Source organism: Vulpes vulpes, chromosome 12 (genome assembly GCF_048418805.1).
Source record: "Vulpes vulpes isolate BD-2025 chromosome 12, VulVul3, whole genome shotgun sequence".
NCBI lineage: Eukaryota > Metazoa > Chordata > Mammalia > Carnivora > Canidae > Vulpes > Vulpes vulpes.
In genome coordinates, this window is record NC_132791.1 from 166313345 (window position 1) to 166327815 (window position 14471).

The window sequence follows — 14471 nt, forward strand, 5'->3', positions numbered from 1 at the left end:
CCAACCCCGCCCATGTGTGCAGAGCCAGCCGGGCTGCCAGGGAGGCCGTGGGGAGATGGGTGAGCTTGAGAGGCTGAGCCTGGGGGTCCCTGCAGGGCTGGGGTCAGCTGCCTGCATTTCCCCAGCTCTGATGATTACTTTATATCTCCTTCTGTTAGGAAATGTGTGCAGAGAGGATACATCTATGTGGTTTCCAACCCCGAGATGATGCTCAAAGGTCTGCAGAGAGAAGCCTCATGCCGGGCCCGGGCCCCGGGTGCCCTCTGCCTCGTGTCCTGCTGAGTCAGCACTGGGGGCAGGTGCGTGTGTTCCCTTCCAGAGCGTCCTGATGTAAATACCAACAAATATGAGTAATGTTCACATTTCCCCCCTTTCTTCAACCAATGATGGTCTGCCACACTCAGCGTCCCCTTCCTTCCTATTTACCCTTGACAACATATTTTGGACACAATTGCACGGGACTCCCCAAGGAGCCTGCTGTGTATGCGTCTGCCTGCTACTCTCTCCACCCACACGCAGCTACGGGATATTCCGCAGGATGAACGGACAATGCCTGTGGCGCCCCCGCCCCCCACAGCCCCCACAAACAGCAGGGTGACAAAGAGCCTGCAGGTGATAACATTGAAGAAGAGATGGCGGTCAAAAGGTGGGGAGATCTGGAGAGAGCCTGGCAAAGCAGCCCCGTGGAGGCTACAAAATACAGCCACAAATTCTCTGCTTTTCCCTCCCATTCAACGTTGTCTGGACTCAGTGCTTGCTAATGTTCAGAATAGGGGGCAATCGAGGGTGTCCAGCTTTAGAAATCAGGTCATATGAGGCCCCAGGGCTTCCATCCTGCTTGCAGTCAGCTGCCCACTGGGGGTCCACTGGCAGCCACATTGCAGGACACTGAGCGTGTGAGGCCTCCTGCCTGCAGCTGTGTGAGCAGCCATGGGGGACGTGGCTCCACAGCCCCACTCGGGCCTCCAGATAAGCCGGCTGCCCCAACCTGCCAGCATGACATCCAGGGAGGCCTTGTGCCAGCCCGCCCCGCTGTGCCTCTTCTGGATTTCCAACCTTGGAAACTGAGAGAGCAGATGGTTGTTGCTTCCCACTGCCATTTGTCACACAGCAACGGCAGCTCATCTGCCTGCCTACACGCCTCAAATTCCTCCTGTGATCCCAGGCTCTGATCTGAGTCCTGCACCCGAGCAGGAAGTGTGCCTGGCCCCAGAGCTGTCAGGCTGGCCCAATGCAGAGACATCATGACACCTTTCCGTGCCGCCACACATTTGTTCAGACATCTTTATATTTGTGCCAGATGCCATGTGAGGTGGTTCCTGTGTCTGCCTCTTGGAGACTCTTGGGCAGTCAGACAACTACAGAAGGTGGCACGGTTTGTCCGTCACAGCACATGGTGGAGCGTGGTGATGAGAAGCAGGCCCGCTGGAGACCGTGCTCTGCACTGTGGGCCCCGTCCCAGCGACCCCTTCCCCTCTGGGGGTGCTGAGCCTATGGGCAGAGCTGAGCCACCCAGCACCCTCTTTACTTGGCCCCAGGACAGGGGCCAGCCATTCTGCCTGTAGGAGCCAAGGGTGCTCTATGCCCACGGCACTCATGGGGCTTAGGCTGTGGGCTGGGCGGGGCAGTGTGCATGCCCAGGGTCTCGGTTTCCTGCCCCTGCCCTGGGCTCTTGGCAAGGCCCCTCGGTGTGCATTGGTGTGGGTTTCAGCGGGCTTGGGCCCCTTTGAAGTCAGGAGATCCAATCTCTCACATGCAGTCTGCCCCAGGGAACCCCCAGGAGTGCGGGCACCTCCTTTTCCCTCAGAAACACTACCCGGCCCCTTGCCTGGGTAACTCAAGACCATGGTCGTGCCAGCTGGCTCTGGCCAGGGTGTGGGGCAGTGGCTCCTGGTGAGAGGTGGTCCTGCCATAGGCCTGGATCCTTACCCTCCCGGGACCCCCCCCATGACCCCTCAAGCCCTTGCAGGGTATCTGGCCTCTGCTCCTGCTCCTCCTCCCCCTCCTCATTCTATTTGCCCTATGTTATCCTGGCTCCTCTGTCCACTGAGAGCTCTCCTGTCCCTTCCTCCTCTGGCCGTTCCTCCTGAGACCCCCATCCGCCCTCCAGGATGCCTTCTTCCTTTCTTTCCCATCCGCTTCGAGGGAGATTGTGCATGATGGGGTCAGTGGGGCCAGCCCACCATCCCTCGCCTGTAAACTAGGGACCGTCAGAGTCCTGACGTCAGGGGGTGGTGGACATCCCATCTTCCATGCAGACCAGTACACAGGAGGCACCTGAGAAGCTCTGCACTCCGTGGTCCTCTCCTGTCCACCTCTTCCCAGAAGCCCTCCTGGTTGCAAGTGTATCCACCTGTGAGATACTGGTTAGCCCGCAGTTACTGGTGATCTCCTCAGCTGTCAGAGCTATCTGGCCTCCTGTCCCCTCGTTCTGGCTGTCAGGTGCAGTGTGGTGGCCTCAGAGGGGGGGTACTTTGGGAGGGACAAGGGGTAGACTGTTCCCAGGTAGCTGTGCCCAGGGGTGAGCCCCTTCCTGGGTACTCTGTGCACCCCAGCCCGCCCTCACCTGGAGTTCCAGAACCATCAGCCAGTGGTAGGATGAGCTGGGGGGTGGGGTCAGGCGGGTCGGGACATGCATACAAGGCCGCCAACACAGGTTCCTGTGCCAGCCCTCTGCACGGCGCCCTCAGCCCCCGAGACCCTGTCCTGGTGCTTTGTGCACCTTTCCCCACGTGGTCTCCAGGCTGCCCTGAGAGGCCTGTGCTATCCTGTATCCTCCCCTCACAGATGACAGACGGGAAACAGGCCTCTCACCCGGTGGGGCAGCCGAGGGAGGCACAGGCAGGTGCGGGGGTGCTGGGGGCCGGGACAGAACATGTGGCAGCAGCTGCCGTGATGCGGCAAAAGGTGGGAGCAGGTCCAGTGAGGGCACGGGGCCTGACAGGCGGTGCAGAGCCTCTCAAGCACATCGTCGGGGACTGGGGCTCCCCTCACCCACCCCCATCACCCCCACACCACAGGCAGGGAGGCACCTGCCTGCCAGTCCCTGCTCTGCCTCTGCCCCAGCCCCTGGCCCTGCTGCCCGCCTGCCTGAGTGCGCCCCGCTCCTGGCTTGTGGCCACTCCCCGGGGTACAGGGCAGTGGACAGGCAGGCAGGGACCCTGCTGCCGGCTCTGTGGGGTGTGGCCTGTGGCTCCAGGTCCTCCACGAGCAGCAGGGCCACCCCACCCGCCCCCAGGCCCAGACCCTGCCTGCAGAGGCCACACCACCAGTGCCCACGCCTGTCCCAGCCCCTGTCCGGGGCGGCTGAGCAGCCGGGCGCGCCCCGAGTGCTGGGGGACCGAGCGCAGTGGTCTGAGCCATGCCGGGGCTGCCCGTCACCAGCCGGGGCTCCAGGTGCTACGGCGTGGCTCCCGGTGACATTCCTTCCACAAATACTCTCCTTTCCTTTTCCTTCAAACGCCGCCGCTTCGCTTAAAAACTATCTGTTACCCGAGCACTCAGATAAACCCGTGCAGGTGGAATTATATCTATGATACGGCCCGAGGGTACGCTTAAGAATACAGTGCAAATTATCGGCTGCATTTATCTTAATTACTTTGGGGAAAGTGGACGCAGGCGTTGCAAGGGGCCGGGAAGCGTGTTTGTCCGCCTTATTGGGGTGCATATTTGAGATCCTTTAACAGGAGGGAGATAAGAGCAGCACGTGGGGAGAAGATGAGGTCTTCGAAAATGACAGGGAGGGGGCGGGTGGGGTGGCAGGGACCCTTGCTGTGGGACAGAGCTGTCACCCACCCTGTGGCACAGATAGGCCCCCGGTCCTGGCCTTTTGTTCCGCCAAGAATACTCCTGGCAGCAGCTGTTCAGCTCCCCGACTTTAGGTGTCCGCTGGTCAGACGAGCCCTGGCCCCTCCCAGACTGCACGCCCCCTCCTCTGGGCAGGGCAGCACACCTGGCCCCCGGAGAAGTGGGAGCCCTGGGGTCCCAGGCAGGGACTGGCAGGGTCTGACCAGCCTGTGATGGGGTTGTGCTGGCTGGGGCGGTCCCTGATGGATGCCCGTGCTGACGGGTGCCCTCTAGAACCCCAGGCACCTCCCAGGTGGCAGGAGCCTGGCTGTCTCTCTAGGGACCTCTGAGCCCTCACCTGCAGGATGGGAGTGACCACACCATCCCCTACAGGTGGGGCAGGGAAGGGCCACAGAGGGAGGCTGGGGAATTGAAAGTCTTCTAGAGGGCAGCCTGCTGGGGACCCAGGCGCCAGGGGCTATAGGGAATCCTGTGCCTTCGTGTCTAAGCTCCTGGTTCAGGTGCCACATGGCTGAGAGATCTGTACATCCACCACACTGCCCTGCTCTTGCTGCCCTGCTGCCCTCTGCTCTCACCCCACCCCCTCCCTGGCACCTGCTCGCACTCTGCCACCCTCCGCATCACTGCACACCAGGCCAGCTCCCGCCTCCCGCACTGGTCATTTCCTTCCCAGGATGTGTCTCCTTTCCCTCTTCTCCTGGTGTAGCTCCAACGCCACCTCCTCCAGGAAGTCCTCCCTGACCATGGAGTTAGCACGGCCACTGCCCGAGGTCACTCTCTGGCCCTCCGAGGCATACTGCTATACTGCTCAACCTCCACTGCAGGCAGCATGAGGTCTAGGCCCCACTCTCAGGGTCCAGCAGAGGCTGCAGAGGGCCTGGGTCTGCCTAGCCCTTGCAGTCCTCAGGCTGTCTGTGAGATGGGTCAGATCCCCCTCTCAGCACACCCCCACCCCACATACGTGTACACCTCTACATATGCATGCACCCGGGTTCCCATGGGCCCTCCACAAGGCTGTGGGGGGGCCTCACGCTCTCAGGCCCTGGACCCCGTTCCTCTGGGAGGCGCCAGCAGGCAGGAGGCACTGCCCTAGGAGAGGTGGTGCTCTGGGCTCTCCACCTCTGCCCTGGCACCCGAGGGCAGGAACGTCTGGTGGCAAAGCCAACACTTGGTTTGGGGAGCACATCCTATATCCTACATGTTAACACTGTACCTAGATCGACTTGGCATACTCTGGCTGGCCCCTGACCTATTCCTTGACCGGCTGAGAGGGACAAGGGACCGTGGGGGTGGTGGCAGCCTTTTGGGGCCCTCCCTGCTGGGGTTGGGCACGCTGGAGTCACACTGGGATTCAGTGGCCCCAGGAAGCCACCAGCCATGACAGGGGTGTATGGAACAAGTGCCTGCTGCCCCAAAGCCGAAAGGCAGCTCCCCCAGGGCAGCGGGTCAGGATGTGGAGGCTGATGGATTGTTAGGACGCACTAACAGTCGAAAACTAAAGCCTAAAAAAAAAAAAAAAAGAAAAAGAAAACTAAAGCCTAGTGAGTGGCTTGGCCTTGTGATTCTATGATTCTAGAATGAGGACCTGTGGGGACACCTGGTTTACTGTGCTCCCCTCATAGACGGGGAGCTGCTGCTCAGAGAGGGTGCTGGCTTGCTCGAGGCCACACAGCGGCCAGGCCTGGGCTCCTGGCAGGGGTAACATTCCAGTGAAGCTGGAAGCTGCTGTTGGCAGGAGTGGGGGCTGGGGTGGGGTCCCTGCTCCTGGCCCCCCAGAGGAGGGAAGACACACTGGGTGCTGAGCCGCTGGTCTGGAGAAGGACTGGCACCAGCCAGGCCTGCCCCCCATGTGGGGGCTGCCAGCCTGATGGATCCCGTCCCTGCCAGCCAGGCAGGGAACAGCGGCCAGAAGGCAGAGGAGGAAGCTGGGAGGTACCTGGAGCCCTCAGTCCCCACCACGGTTGCAGACCTGAAGTCCCCCTGCACTCTGTGGGAGTGGACATCCCCTCCTGGAGACTTGGTAGCTGTCCTTCCCCACGACCCACATCAGGGCCCCAGCATGGGGGCGGGCAGGAAGCTCAGTGCCCCCCCCAGCTGGCCTTGGCCCCCCGGGAAGGCCTCTAGGGTACAGGGTGTTCAAAGTTTCCCAAGGCTCTGATTATGGGGGAAAGATAGATGGTCATCGTCCCTTCTTGCAGACAACTCAGCCCACAACTGCTGGTGATAAAAGTCCATTGTTAGCTCTCACTTTCCTGGGGGCTTTAGGGCACAAGCGGTTCCCAGAGTTTGTGGCCAGTGGTGGGCAGAGGACCTGGAAGGACAGTTTGGGGGTCACCCAGACCCTCTGGGCCTCGGGAAACTTGCAGGCTATCACCTGCTCTGTGTGACCCTGACTGTGGCATAGGGAGAAGCCCTGTGGTCACGGAAGTCAGGTCCCGGTTAGAGAGAGACCCCGGAGCTGGGCGCTGACCCTGGAATGGGTAGGCCCCGGTGCGGGGGAGCTGGCTGGTCTGGGCCTGGCTCCTGCTACCCTGGGCCGGGGGTCCGTCCTCTCTGCTTCCAGCCAGTGGGGCTGCCCTCGAGGGCCAGGTTCACAGACGAGGAAGCTGAGGCTGAGGGAGGGTCGTGAGCTGGCAGATGGCTGCGGGATTCCCACCAGCACCCCGACACCCCCAGGGAAGGCCAGGAGACCTTAGACGTTTGTGGACAGAGGGATCCGGTGCTGAGCAAGGCCTCCACAGGAGTCCTTCTCCCCTCGGTGCTGGGGACGTGGGGACAGCGGGGTTTAATGAGCTGTCTCCTGAGTGACGTGATGAATGAGCTTCCCTGGAGGCCCGGTGGCTGCGTTAATTACTCCTGTCAGGTTCAGGATCCTATCAACCTCCTTTTTCAATTAAAAGTGATTATAATTTCACTTTCCAAAGAGGAAAGGATTAGCAGCACGCTGGTGGGCAGCTGGGTTGGGGAGGGGCCTGAGCGCTCAGGTCCTGCTGAGTCAGGGTAACTCGCCTCCACAGCTGGGACCCGTTGGGGGGATGCGGGACCTAAGTGGGTGCAGACTGTGGGCTAGGGGAGGCATTTGCAGGCAACCTACCCAGTGAGTTGCCCGTCGCACCCTGGGCCCCTCGGCCGTAGCTGTGGGAAATAGGCACTGAACCCCAGTTTACAGGAGCTGAAACTGAGGCTCAGAGTATAGGGGGTGGGCTCAAGGTCATGGGGGCCATGTGGGGGGCCGGGGCTTATGACACTTTCGAGCTCCGTCCACCGTCTTGTGGCCTCTTGCTGCCCGCTGGGACAAGCTGGGTCTGTGTTCGCAGATGGTGCTGAATAGTTGGAATTCCTGCTGGAAGAGGGTCCTGGCGGGGAGGCCAGGAGGGTCCCTGGGGGAAGGCTGGGAGGATCCCTGGGTGGAGGTCAGGAGGGTCCCCGGGAGGAGGTTGGGAGGGTCTTGGGGAGGCCAGGAGGGTCCTGGGGGGGAAGCCAGAAGGGTCCCTGGGGGGAGGCTGGGAGGGTCCCTGGGTGGAGGCCAGGAGGCCTGGGGGATCCCAGGAGGGTCTGGTTCCTCCATTCTCCCCGTTGCTCAGATGAGAGACATGGGCCCTGACAGGAAAAGTGACCCTTTCAAGGCCGCACCTGGGGTGGGAGCCTCCTTGTCACAGCTCAGGGCAGCCACCTTCTTGCTTCTGTTCTTGGGGAGGCTGCCTGGGGTCCAGGACCAGCTGCCCCGCTGTCCTCCCCACGAGGTCTTGGCCAGGGTCTGGGCAGCCCCAGTCGGGTGGCCTGGCCACGCTGTCCTCGGGCCTGTCTCATCTAGCTGACCACTGCCCTCTGAGTGGTATTCCCAAAGGTGCCTTTCCTGCGGGCTGGTGACTCTCCCACTGGGGGTGCTGAGCTGTGTGCTGGGTGAGCCTCTGGCCCTGATGAGCCCTGGGGGTGCCCTGCTCCATGGGCCTCACTCTGGATCCTCCCACCTGCCACAGGGCCTTTGCCCCTGTCACCATCCTCTTCCTGAAGCTGCCACCTGGACGCTTTTCCAGTCCCGGCTCTCATAGCCCCACAGCCTCCCTGGACTTCTGAGGCCCCACGACTTCCCTCGTGCTGTCCCCTGCCAGCCGTCCACTGGGCCAGGCTGTGTCCACCCTTTGCCCATACTCTTGCCTGATATGCAGCAGATGCTCACGTGTAAGGGCAACACTCAGTGTTTCTCCGAGGAAAGCCTGTGGGTAACGGGAGCTCTGGGGGCCACAGACCCAGAGGCTCCTGTGGGCGGCGACTGCTGGGCCTTGACACAAGAGCCTTCTGCCCTCCTGGGGACATGCGGGCTCTCCCCCTCCCGAGGGGGTGATAAACCCCAGGGGCCAGCCTGAGGGCCCTGCAGCTCTGCCTGCCCCCCAGGGAGCCCCCGACTCCTGACACCAAGGGGCCCAGAATTTCTCCAGCCACAACCTCCAGGGGGGTTTCAAGGACCCTGGGAGCAGCTCGCCTCCCCCAGCCACCCTGGCCTCTCAATGCTTCCCCCGACGGTGCCCATCACCTGCCCTCCTAGCACACAAGGCAGAGTGGGGGCCCCCAGGACTGGGCTCCCTCCCCACCGTCCCCAGAGCCGCTCTAGGGCCTGTGATCCTGCAAGCACTCCGTGTGGACCCGAGCAGTGGGGTCTTCTGCGGCTCCTGTGACCCTCTGCCCCCAGCTGTGTTGGCACTGCCACTGTCCCCCCTTTCACAGAGGCTGGAACAGAGGCCAAGGCCACAGAGCCCATGCCTGCCACGACCTCGCCTCTGGCTCTCCTGGTCCCCTGCCGTCACAGCACCCCCCAGCTTGTGCAGAGGGGACACCGAGGCCCAGCATGCTGTGCAGTGAGCTTAGGCCCCGGGGACGGGTACTCAGGGGTGCCTCCCCTCCCCGGCCAGCGCGGGGCCTCCGCACAGCCCGATGAGCTCTCCTTTCATAGAAAGTCAGCAGACATGTCCTCTGCGGCACAGGAGGGCCACCAGGTCTCGTGGCCGCAGCCTCCTGAAAGCCGCCCTGTCTGGGCTTTAATTTACCAGCTCTTTATGTGCTCTGCTCCGCCTGCCAGGGGCAGAGGCCAGAAGCCGCCTGCCCCGCCAAAGCCACTGGACAGTGGTGCCCTGGGTGGGGGTGGCGCCAGGGGCGGAAGAGGCCCGGGGGCCCACCTGGTCCTGCCCATGGCCTCCCCCTGCACCCCCAGGCATGCTGGTTCGGCCCCGGCCCTGCCCGCTCGGCCATTCATCCTGGGGCCCGAGCTGCTCTGTCCTGCACGTGCCTCAGGGTCCCCGGGGCCTGGACAGGGCTGAGATCACGTGCTTCTTCCAGGAGGGCCCTGGGGCCACCCCGCTGGCACCCGCTGCACACGCAGGGTCACGGCTGCACTGGCCCCGGGCCCGCGGCTTCCCAAGTCCCTCGGCTGTGCACCCCGTGATCTGGCCCAGCCGCAGGCCCTCTGGAGCCCCAGGAAAGGCCAGAAACCCAGCCGTTAGGGCGCTATCTGCTCATTTTCAACCTTCGACTACAAACTCGCTTAAACTAACTACTGGGCGGGCTGAAGCCGCGGGAGCCGGGGTGGGCCTGGGCGGGTCTCCCGTGCCCTCTCTGCGGTCGGGCGGTGCCCAATCCAGGCTGTGCCCACCCACAGACGCCCTCACCCGCCGGCCCCGTGGTTCCTCCCTCACTCGCTCCGGGAATCTCAACCACGAGCCTCTGTCCGGCACTGGGACGTGACTGCGGATGGGGACACAGATGTCACCCCACCCAGCTGACACCCCTGGGGGCCCCAGGTAGGGTAGTCAGGCCCTCAGAACACAGGTCTCTTCACCTCACAGCTAACAAAAGACAGGCTGTGCCCTGGAAAGTTCTTAGGATTTCCGGAAGCCCCATGGAGCGGGAAATCCTTCCTCAAAAAGGAGCTGGTGTGTCCCCTGCAGGAGTCGGGAAGCCCACACCCACATCACACAGCTGTGGGCAGCAGACCCAGAGGGTGCACTCAGGGCTCGGGCCACAGGGGCTGCACAGATAGGAGGTGGGCCGAGTGGTGGGGGCCTCAGGCAGGAGCCAGGCCGGTTCCCTGGGGAGGGGAGGGGTGGGCTGGCTCCTCCCTGGGCTGTGGTTGCAAGGGCGGCGGGCTAAAGCCTGTGGCCTCTCGCCCTCACCGCGACTGCCAACAACCAGCACGTGGACCCTGCTCCTCCCCTGCCCCGCCATCTGCTGCCCCGCCTGGTGAGGACTGAGTCCCTCCCTGGGGCAGAAGGGGTCTCACTGGGTCCCCAGGACACTGAAAGGGAGGAGGGGGTTCGAGGACCATGCTGTGGCCTGTTCAGCCATGTGGCAGGAACAGAGCCCTCAGGTGGGGGCTCCATCTGCATCCTGCAAGTGAGGTGGAGGGACAGCTGAGAGGCTGCAGGCCCCCAGCATCTCCCTCCTGGATGACAGTGACACCGTGTCAGGCTTCCTATCCTCCCCAAAGCAGCCAGAGGGATCTTTCTAGGTGCTGACAAGGCTGCCTTCCACCAAGTTCTGCCCTGGTCCACAGCCCCTGCACCTCAGGGTCCTGCCCCTGTGCCTTCTAGAAAGCCCAAGGCCACACATACCTCAGGGCACTTGCACTGGCCAGTCCTCTGCCTGGAATGCTTCCCCTAAAGCTTCCCAGCCCAGCTGCTTCTGGCTCTGGAAGCCTCCGCTTGCGGGTCTTCTCCTTGCAGTGGCTCACATACAAGGGTCTGGGTCAGGCTGGCTGGCTCTCCCACCCCCAGAGTTGTCCTTGCTGGGGTGCTGTGGCAGACGGGGACAGTGGGAGTTGTGAGTGCGTGTGACCTGGGTCAGGGCGCAGGAACAGGACATAGGGATGGAATAACGTGGCAGCAGCCGAGGGACCCCGGAGCCCCCAGGACCTGGAAGAGGCAGGAAGGACCTTCCCCTGGTGCCAACGAGGGTGGCACCCCTCACTTCTGCATAAATGGCCCACTCTTCCCCAGCCTGCTATGGCCCAAATCCTTGGGCTCACATCTGTCCCCTCCCCTCCATCCCCTCCACCCGCTGGCTTCCCTGCTCCTGCACCTGCTCACCCCCCATCCTGTAGGCCACCAGCCACCAGAGCCAGCCTCACAGATGCAGACCAGACAGCAGCAGCCTACCCCCCGGAGCCCTCAGCCCTTCTGTCCACCTGGAGCTCTGTGCCCAGATAGCCACGGGCTGGTCTCTGCTCATGTAACTGGCCACCCCAGTCTCAGGACCCCCTCACCCCATCTGCCAGTGTCACCAAGGGATGAACACAGCTGTGACCCCCATTTCATGGGGGGCTCTCTGGGGTCCCCTTGTTTTGCAGGCAAGGAAACTGAGTTATGGTGAGATAGGGGATTTCTTTTCCCAGCACAATGACCTGAGGCTAGGGCAGCCAGGGGGGACGTCTATGGGCAGGTACCTCCAAGTCCAGCCACGCTCTGGGGGCTCTGGCTGCGCAACCCCTGCCATGGCCCCTCGCAGGCCCAGCCCAGTCCCAGGTGCCTCTGCAGAAGGGCTGCTGGGAACGGGGCCGCTGGGGCACAGTGGAATGAAGCTGGTGTTGATCCCAGACAAGCCCTGGCTCTGCTGGCATCAGAGGGGGCGTGGGCTGAGACCCCGCAGAAGGGCCGTCCCTGCCGGCGCTCTGGGCGTTTCGCTGTCATCAGCTGGAGACAAAGTGGGAAGAAAGCAGGACATCTGCCAGGGGCCGAAACAGGCACCGTGACTGTGATTTTCTTTGGTAGTGTGTGGGGTGCCTGACACCGGCATCCCCGCCCTCTGGCCTTTGAGGAGATGAGGCAAGAGTGAGGATCTGCAAGGGTGAGGCCCACATAGGAGCCCGAGAGGTGCGGTGGCTCCAGTCACCCAGTCTGGATCCCTCCCCGAATGAGGTGGGGTGCCCGGGGTCCTGTGGGCATGGGGACCTGCCACAATGAGGTCCTGCTCTCCCAGGCCACTGGGGGCTTCTCACTCCACTAGGAGGGACCGCTGGAGAGGCCCAGATTATTAGAGGCTCATGAGTGAGGAGCACGTCAGGTAGGGAAGGATGGGGCAGCACACACCTTGCTACAGGAAGGTGACCCTCCAGGTGTTTCAGCCCCAGCCTGGGTGACCCTGCCCTGGAGCTTAGCCTGCACCTCCTGCTGCTGCTGGGTGAGGGTGCCAGGGCCTGTGCTTGCTGCAGGAGATGGAGAGGAAGCAGAGGCCACATCTGCTCCCCGCCCCCCCCATCATGTCCCCAGGATCCCTCCTCTTCCAGGGCAGCGGAGTGAACCCCACTCCATACACAAGAAAGCCACACTCTGCCCTCCCCGCACTGCTGTGTGAACCGGGTAAGGCAATGGACCCAGAGAGAGGGGTCCTGGCCGTCTCAGGACTGGGGGCCACAGGCCAGTCAGTCCCCCACCGGGAGAGTGGGCCTGAAGGAGCAGAGAGCTGTGGTCAAAGGGCAGGCACCACCATTTCCTTGCTGTGTGACCTCAGGTAGCTGACTTAGCCTCTCTGAGCCTTATTTACCCAGCTGTAAATGGGTCTGACAACTGCCCTTGCTCATGGGATCTGTTGGGTCACATCAGACAGTGTTTGTCAAGCATTTGGCTCGTGATATGCCTCAGTGAAAGTTATTATCACATTACTATTATTTTTATAATGATCCATCAATCACTGCCCTCAGGATGCATGGACTGACCTAGACGTAAGGTAGGAATTTAGATATTTAGAAAGTGATGTTATAAAATGTCTCTGGGACCCTATTTCCCCATGAGAAGAAGTATCACCCACGCCTGCCCAGCCCTGGGACTCTGGCCAGTAGGGTGGCGCTTGGGCTGGGCCAGTTCCCAGGGGCTGGGGTCTCACCAGGTCCTTGGCCTCCCGTCCCCTTAGCCGTCCAGCAGGTGGTGCCTAATACAAGGTTCCTGCCTCAGGGCCGCTCTGAGGAAGGCAGGAGCCAGGGCGCTGTGTGTGTGTGAGCCTGTGGGTGAGTCCGTGTGTATATGCAGGCTGTGTGTGTGAGCCTGTGTGTGGGAGTGTGTGTGCACATCCAGGCTGTGTGTGTGTATGTGTGCGAGCCTGTGTGCGAGTCCGTGTGTATGGCCAGACTGTGTGTGTGTGTGAGCCTGTGTGTGGGAGTGTGTGTGCATGCTCAGTATGTGTGTGTGTGTATGTGTGTGAGCCTATGTGTGTATTCGTGCCCAGTGTGTGGGGCCACGTGCATGCCCAGGCTCTGTGTGTGTGTGTGTGTGAACCTGTGTGTGTGCATGCCCAGGTTGTGTGTGGGTGTGCCTGTGTGCGTGTTCATTTGCACACACTCAGGCTGTGTGTACACACGTGGGGTTCCCCTGTTCTACTGCTAAGGTCCCAACATGCAAAACAGTGGGCTCTGCGGCTTGGAGCCAGGGGCGTCTGCAGGGCCCAGGGCACCACTGCCTGAACTTTGGGGTTGCTGATGGGGCTGGGGTGGCTGGGAACTCTCTCCAAATGTGGAATTTTTGGTGTAAATATGGAATCCAGCCGTGTGGGTCATGATGCCTCTGTCAACACCTCAATGTCCCCCCGCAAACAATGGGGAGCATGACAGTGAGCATCAGGGATTCTCAGAGACGGCGCAGTTGGGGATCTACTCTGGCCTGGACACCTGGTGGACTCTCAGTGAGACGGTAGTCGACTCGGACATGGAATCGTGCAAAACCAGCAACACTGGGCAGCAGCAGTGCTGGGGACGGGGCACACCTCTTCCCAGACTCATGTGGAGCAGAGGCCATATAGGCCTCTCTCTGGGCAGGGACCCCATGCACAGCTGTGTCACCCTGCTCCTGGCTCCCCAGGGTTTCCCAGATGTGGCTGCCCCATGGACCAGGTGTGAGCACACGCTGTGGACACGAGGCCCCAGGTACCTCTGGGCCAGCTAAGCCTCTGTGGTCTCCATGCCACTCCCACCTGCCAAGTCACGGCCTGCAACCAGCACTGGGCTCCTGGCTCGGTTGTGGTCCTGTAGGGGTCACAGGGACAGGAGTGCACCAGCCGCTGTCAGGGTGCACCGGCCCTGGGTGTCAGTGGGGGCTCACTGGGACATGTCACCACCTCCCACGCTGTATGCACACCTTGGTGGTCCTTTCCCCTCAAATAAAACATCTACGCTGATTTTTATGTAAGGAGGAGACTGTAGGACATAAAAGCAAAGCACCCTGGCACCCCGAAATGGCACTGACAGCCTGGCCCCCGAAGCCTCATGGAGGGAGGGAGAGTGGTGGGTGCCTGCAGACGCCCACCCTGTATCAATGCAGCAGCGCACACGGCGCAGTCGGAGTTGCTAACAGGCCGAGGGCAGGAGGGTCTGTAAGTTCTCACTCAAAGGTCAGTGTCTGGCTTTCTAGCACAGAGCAGGGAAGAGTGTGTCTTCCACAGACCCCGAGAGGCCGCTGGGCTGTGGTGGGCGGGAGGGATCCCCTCTGCTGGGGGCCTCTGGGAGGGGCTGAGCTCAGTGTGGGGGCAGCCACTCCAGGGGTCATGGCGAGTCACCGCCCACCTGCCCCCGTGGCGGCCACCCTGAGCCCTGGGCACGCGCACGCTCCTGCCACACCGCCCCCCTCGGCCCCCCGCCCTGGGCGCAGAGGGGCAGCCGCCCGGCCCTGGCCCATCGCAGGCCCGGC

At 62.2% G+C, this 14471-nt stretch overlaps 1 long non-coding RNA gene across 1 annotated transcript in view; it reads left to right on the forward strand.

Annotated features, from left to right (window-relative positions):
- The window catches only part of LOC140594783 (uncharacterized), a 31219-nt gene extending 25862 nt beyond the window's left edge, over nt 1-5357 (forward strand). The window contains exon 2 of the long non-coding RNA XR_011996093.1: nt 159-5357. This is a non-coding gene — a long non-coding RNA (uncharacterized lncRNA). The remainder of the gene's footprint in view (nt 1-158) is intronic.
- Nucleotides 5358-14471: the final 9114 nt, after the last annotated feature.